The 6,828-nt window shown below is 49.9% G+C and overlaps 1 long non-coding RNA gene across 2 annotated transcripts in view; it reads left to right on the top strand.

Annotated features, from left to right (window-relative positions):
- Positions 1-2,316: 2,316 nt before the first annotated feature.
- Positions 2,317-6,828, top strand: part of LOC112544222 (uncharacterized) — an 84,260-nt gene continuing 79,748 nt past the window's right edge. The window contains exon 1 of one of the 2 annotated variants that reach the window (XR_012901424.1): positions 2,317-5,872. This is a non-coding gene — a long non-coding RNA (uncharacterized LOC112544222). The remainder of the gene's footprint in view (positions 5,873-6,828) is intronic. The other variant, XR_012901423.1, reaches the window with a different exon arrangement.

Below are 6,828 nucleotides of genomic sequence, written 5' to 3'. Positions count from 1 at the left end.
GCTCAAAGCCTGAGTGTTTGAAAAGATCTAGGGGTCAGGTCATACTGGTTTCACTTGTGGGTCTGGATTTCAGCTCACTGTTATTTAGGACAGCGTCTGTTTCGCTCTGATTAATCAGTCCGCTGGAGAACACGGGTATCGTGTGCCTGGAATACAGGGGGTCTTTGGAGACTGACTTTGGATCATAACTACGTTGCAGGCTGTGGCGAAACGGTGGCTGGCAGTGGCTCAGGCATAGACTCTCGTGAGGTAGCGGATCCTGTTGTCAAACCCGAGTGACTGCCACTAGAAGCACTGGGAGTGAAATAGACCGAAGCGGCGCTGCAGAGAGGGAGCTCTCACTGACTTCCAGCTATTTCCTGGGGAAGGGTTGAATGGGGTGAGGCTGGGATTAGGAGCCACTTTGCTGCTGTCAGTGTGCGGATTAAGGCGATAGGGAATCCGGGGGAGCTGCACTGGGCTCGACCTTTCACCTCAGCCTCCGAACGGGCAGAGCTCGCCGGCGAAAAAGAGCTGGCTGGTGGGGCTCGGCGGAGGGTCTGAGCAGTTCAGGGCTGAGCTCCTGCCGGCTTGGCTCCGGTTTCAAGGACACGGGGAGATGAGCAGGACTTTGGGAGCCAACATCTGCCTGGCTGGTGACGTCAGCAGCCCCGTGTAATCCTCTTGTACTGAAGGCAGATGCCTTATTTGTTTGGCTGGAGAGCCATTAATCCCTAATTCGGGATCAGCGAGCGAGGGGGAAAGACCAGACCGCGCCCCCCCCCCCTCCAAAAGCACCCAGCACCGAAGAGGAGTCTCGCCCGGGGTTCGCTGCGGGCTCCGGCTTGCGCTGTAGGCTGCAGGTTTGCACCTTTCTTTTTGTTTGGCTGGTTTGGCCGGTTCAGGGCGGTGGACGGGGAGCGCTTGGCTTTCCCGGACGGATTTCGAGCCCGGCTCTTGTCTCGTGAACGCACCTAAGGTGGGGGAGGGGAATCAGCGGAGGGGAGTGTGTGTGTGGAGGGGGGGGGAAGCTTTTGTTGCCTCTTTGCTTTGGGGGATTTTTTTGGATGCCCGCTTGGGAGCTGCGGAGATACCCTCTCTGGCTAGAACGGTGTCGCCGACTGGCAAATCCGCTTTGCTCACCTAGAAACTCCGGTTCCCTCAGCCTGCTCCTGGCTCCGGCTCTGGGGGAAACTCCGGTCCTGCATTAGCGCTTCTCCGTGGTCGAAGGGACAGCTCAGGCAACTCAATTTCTCCGATTATTTCTCCCAATTCTGTGCATCCCCCTCCCCACACTTCTCCTGATCTGCCTCCCCTCTTCTCCTTTGTCATTTGCATACATTAGCCCGCGCTTTGCGTGCGAGCCCTGGCGCTATTCACTCCCCCTCCAGCCCTTCTAATTCGCTTGCTTTGTCTGTTTTCTAGGGGATCACACTCCGGATGTACGGTGGCCGGGGCAGGAGCCGCGCTCTCACGTCCCCTACGCACAGAAGCTCGGGTGCAAGTGAAGTCCTTGGGAAACCCAACTCCTGGACCCACCCATTTCCGTTGGCCAGCGTGGAACCGAGCTCGGCTACCGCACTAGCCCCCTGCCTTCTCTCTCCCCCTCTCCCTGAAGCTAAACTTCAGAGGCCACCAGTAGAGGTCAACCCAGTTTTAGGGCGCAGCTCGCATTCAGGCTGGGTAATCCGCTTTGCAGAGCAGCCCTCCTTGGCGCAGGGATGCCGTCCGACTCAGTCTGGAGTGGATGCCCGTATAAACGGTTCAAAGGGCATGCAGAGAGCGTAGGTTGCGTTCCTTCCGCTGCACTGTAACTCTAGGCAGGCCAGCTGGGCTGTCCGTAGCCCCTCGGGAACGGGCAGGTGCGACCGAGTTAATTTTCTCCGCTTTCCAAAGAAAGATGACACGTCCTGCCCTTTCATTTTTCAGCCCGCTCCCTCCGAAAGCCTGCTGGAGACGCACAAAATGCCAAAGCCAGCGTTTGATGGGGGCGGGGGGCGAGCCCTAGTCCCACCTACATTTGAAGCTATTTGAGAAAACAAAAAGTAGAGCAAACCCCGTGTCTCTTTTCGAAGCGACAAGGAAACGCTCGGGCGGACGAGATATACACACTGCACAGGCTCTCGGCCCTGGGAAATAACAGATGGGCTAGCCGGGCATCTCGGCCGGGACTAACCTTCAGTCTAGGCCTGGAGGACGAGAGGGTGGGGGAGGAGAATTCACCTTCCTGGCACAGCTCACTTGCGATGTTGATGTCCGGAGTAGGAGATGCGGGGCTCTGCCTCTCCGTGTTCACAGCGGACCTTGATTTAATGTCATACAATTAAGGCACGCGGTGAATGCCAAGAGCGGAGCCTGAAGACTGCGTCGAAGATCTGACCGTCGAACAAGCCACAGTAAAATAGAAACAGGCTGGGAGCCAGGGGCAATAGAAAGCTGCGCTCACTCACCTAAGAAACTCTAGGCTAAAGCGGGTCGCGCCGCTGGAGCGGCTCAGTCCTTTGGAGAGGAAAGGAAGGCAGCGGCTGGCTTAGCGTGGGCTAGTGGCGGTTGTCAGGAGCAGGCTGTGCTGTTTGTTAGAGGCGATGCAGCAACAGGGGTAGAAGTAGCAGTAGATTTTGTTTCTCTGGGCTGAGGCGCCAGAAGTCATTGAAACAGACCTGGTCTAGAGCTCTGGGATTGGGTCTGCTGCACCCTCCTACCCGCCAGCCTAGCACTAGCCTAGGAATGCCCGATTGGTGTTTTGTCTTCTCCTGGGGCTTTTTGACACTATCCCGCCTGACTGGCCTTGCAAGCCAAGGAAGGGGAAGCAGAAGGAATGTAAGAAGCCAAACCTTTCTAAACGTACCAGGGCCGGCAGGAGAAGGTTTCCCAGCGAGGGAAGAGCGAAAGGCCGGAGAATCTGGTTTCCGTTGAGGTGCTTGGGGTGGCCGTGTCCTACGCGGGAGAGGAAGGCGGTTAGACGCGTGAGTGCAGGAGCTAGGGGGAGAAACCAGAGCTCGGGCTGTAACTCTCGCTGTGTGTCTTTGTTTAGCCGGGCCTACGCCTGCGGAGGAACAAAGGGGGAGGCAGACTCTGCTCAGGTCCCATCGACAGCGGCCGGGGCCGTCCGCTGTCCATGGTCCTGAAGGCAGCTCTTGTGCTTTATTCTCCAGCTCGGAACCGCAAGGCTCCGGTTCTTCCTGCCGCTAATTCGCATCAGGAAAACACATTCGAAGCGGGAGCCGGGCTAGGCCAGCTCGCGCTTTGCGATCCCGATCCGGATACTTGAACCAGAAAAAAAATGGGATTGGAGCAGGGCTACTCTATTTTCCTCCTCCCACTACCCATCATTTTAAGATTGCAGCATGAGTGTGTGTCATTCATATGGGGTCCGGGCTGTTACTGATGGGTAGCCGTGAGAAAAGAGACCGGGCGTGCCCATCTAAACCTAGCGTTTAAAACCTGAATTTTGTAAAGCAGGATTAGTGTAGTACCCTTTCCGACAGCTCAACCGATAGCCCTCTAACCGCTCCTCCCGCCCCAAATGACTGGGATCAGGCCCACATTGATTGGCACGCAGAAAATAGGAGGCAGGATGCATCTGTCCACAAAAATGCAACGTGGCAGCGCCAGACTCTATTGATTTCGTGCCGTTTCCCAGAGTACCCCAGCCGCTCCCAAAGGGCCTGTCTTTCAACTATGCCATTGCAAAGGTGGGGGCTGGGAGAGAAAGTAACACTAAAATAAGAGATGGAGGGGCTGCAAAACGACTGCAGGTAGGGAGGGCTCAAGAATGTATAGGACATAATGATACTCAATAGGGCCAGGAAAGCGTATTAACGCCTACACACTGCCTGTCTGAACATTAGCATTGCAGGGGGCCGAGGGCGTGGGCACAGGCTGCTGCTAATGGCCCTGGTGATAACTATCCACTGCACATTTAGTCATTGGCTAGGCTATCAGGTCACACCCCTAACACTGATATTTTTTGCAGAGGAGGTGAAAACTGCTTTTTCCCTATGGCTCAGGCCTCGGTCCTGCCGCCGTTGAAGTCAATGACTTCAATGGATATAGAAAGCAGCAGCTGTCTTCGGTAGAGGCCTTTAACTCTGGCATATTAGTCTCTTTACAGCTTAGCTGAATTCTAATACATTCCAACACTTCATTCATCAATAGGCCAACACAGCCACTGGGCATTTCGGGTTAACCATAACAAAACGAGACACAGGGAGCTGTTCTAATGTCTTTGGAGGCAGAACAGTTCGAAGTGGAGCCCTGATCCCGCAGTCCTCACTCATGCGAATACTCCCTTGGCTGCAGTGGGAGTTTGGCTTGGGTGACGACTGCAGCTCGGATCCACTGCATTCACCGCAAGTGAGAACAATGACCTCCCTCCCCGAAACATTTCACAGCTGAGTTCTGCTAGGGCTTCCTGCCGCAGAGGGACCAACGCTGCCTTTCCTGCGAGCTGCCCGAGATTATTTCTCCCCTTAAAGAACTGGACGTTTTAATTCTGTGCCTATTCCGTCCTCCCCTTTTTTAAAAGCTCGGACTGCTAATGCCTCGAATCTCTGCGACGAATACTAAACATAAGTCATTAACAACTGTCCAGTATTTAAGAAAAAATGTAATCCTCGGAAGCGATAAAATAACCCTCCGGGCTTACACATGATTGCATATGTCTATCTGAGCACATATACTCTTCTGTTCAGTCTATGAAATTCCAAAGCAAGTTAGAACGCTGATCAGGCATCGATTTTAAATGTATAAGTTGGCTCGTAAAACAATGTAAGAGCCTAGCGCTGAAGTATTAAATTAATTGGTTTCCGTCTCTAAGGCTACATAGAAGTCGTATAGTTTACTAAATGCGTATTGTAGGATACAAAATAGGGCATAAATGAAATGTCTAACTAAGGAGTCAGTTACAATACATTCTAATGTTTTATTAGACAAACGGAAGCCTGATAGTTTCTAAACGATAGCGACTAGAATTGGACAACGTGCTGTGATTTAGCGAAATGATAAAGACAGATTCTATTAAAGGCTCGATAATTCCCGGTCTGGAGGTATTTTGAATCCTTAGGCGTTCCGAGAAATTCTCCCTTATGAAAATAGACTCCGACTTTAATATTTACCACCTTCCTCTTTCAAAAATGGAGTCAAAAGTTCTGCTCGGAGCAGTTTTTACACAGGGCAGCATAATGTCTTACCCAACTCAATCCCGGCATCTCGGGGAGGGAGCAGAGAGATTTGGCTTGGAGCCCCCTCTGCAGTCAGGAGCATTTAGATTTGTGCTTGGTTCCAGTTAAAGCTTCTTGGAGGACAGACTTGCCCCGGGAAACGCTCCTACTTTGTTTGAAATAAAGCCAGGCCGCACCATTGGGAAAACGTAGGCAGTCGCATGTTTTCTTATTTCACTCTAGCTAAGCAGAGCAGAAAGCTACTAAACTAATTCGGTACACGGCGTAGGTTAGTTAACTAGGTCACGGCACCCTCTACTGGCCAAAAGAGGAAGAACGTCGATTTACAAATGTGTTCGATGGCGTCTAGGGAAAAAAACCCGAAACTAAACATTACAGAGTTAACCTAATACTTAGACTAATCTATTCAGTATTTTGCAATTTAAAGGACTGAATGAGAACTCGGCTGCACGGAACCCGAGGATTTCCCTCAATTGTTTTGAAGTCACAAAGAGGGATGGCGACTTCAGGTGTTGCGGAGTTCTAAATTCTAGAATCTTTGGTCTGCGGCCCCAGTACGAAGCCCTCGTGAATCACCCAGGAGCTTGGGACTTTGCCCGAGAGCTGAAAAAGAGTAAAACAGGCGGAAGGCAAGATATTCCCCGGGTAGCCAAGTCAGGAGAGAGTTCCAGTGCTGACCTTATGAATGTGAGACATCTGAAGTGACACAGGTAAGTGGAAGGAAGATCAAAGAAAACTCTCCCACAGAATTTGCCCTCTTGAGTTTATTTTAATCCTGCGAAATCCTAAGGAATAGGCTACTCGGATTTCAAAGGGTGGAAGAAAAGGAGAGGGGAAACAAAGCACAACTTTCAACTACCAAAGACTAGCGAGTGCCCATGGTTTTTACAATTAAAGTACCACCCAAAATAAAAGAAATGTCCAACAAACAAGAACTAGCAAAGGAATGGCAAGAGATTCATTTCCCGATCCTTGCTATAGGCAGACCTCACCGCTTCCGTTGCATTATTCAGCTCTTCTGATGTCAATTTGCTGCCACATAATACTGTGCTACCACCATATATTGTTTTAAAAATTAAATATCTGACAGGTTTCCTTGTTTTTTAAAAACAAGCGAAGTGCTGTAGAAATAGCACAGTTGGATAATGGGGAAGGAGTAGCTTGATACACCTCCCCAATGTTCCATAGGAGCTAGTATATTTCTTCAGCTGTATTACTTGAATATTGTGACTTACTAAATAATAATAGGATCATACATACACTTGAATAATTTTCAAATAAAGGAACACAATGCAGTAATTATATCACTACTGATGTAATGAAAGTTCATTTCTTGTTCACACTGATTTAAGGGGCTAGTTTATAATAAATCTTTTAGAAATAAAATTTGATTTATTAAATTGTGTCAATATGAAATGGTTAAATGATACTTTAATGCAAACTAAGCTTTTATATGAAAATACTTAATCTTATTTAACCTTAAAAGTATACTTGCTAGGGCCTAGTTTAACATTAGTCTTCTGTACTAGAAAGTATCAAATTAACTATTTTATTCATAATGAGTAAACCAATTATACATTTCCCACAATCTCTAGCGAATGGAGTGATGAATTTGGAAACGGACAAGTAAGAATTGCATGGGAAGGATTGTGCTAGGGTAGTTCTC

Source organism: Pelodiscus sinensis, chromosome 2 (assembly GCF_049634645.1).
Source record: "Pelodiscus sinensis isolate JC-2024 chromosome 2, ASM4963464v1, whole genome shotgun sequence".
NCBI lineage: Eukaryota > Metazoa > Chordata > Testudines > Trionychidae > Pelodiscus > Pelodiscus sinensis.
The sequence above is the reverse complement of the archived record's forward strand: the minus strand, read 5'-3'. Positions and strand labels throughout refer to the sequence as shown.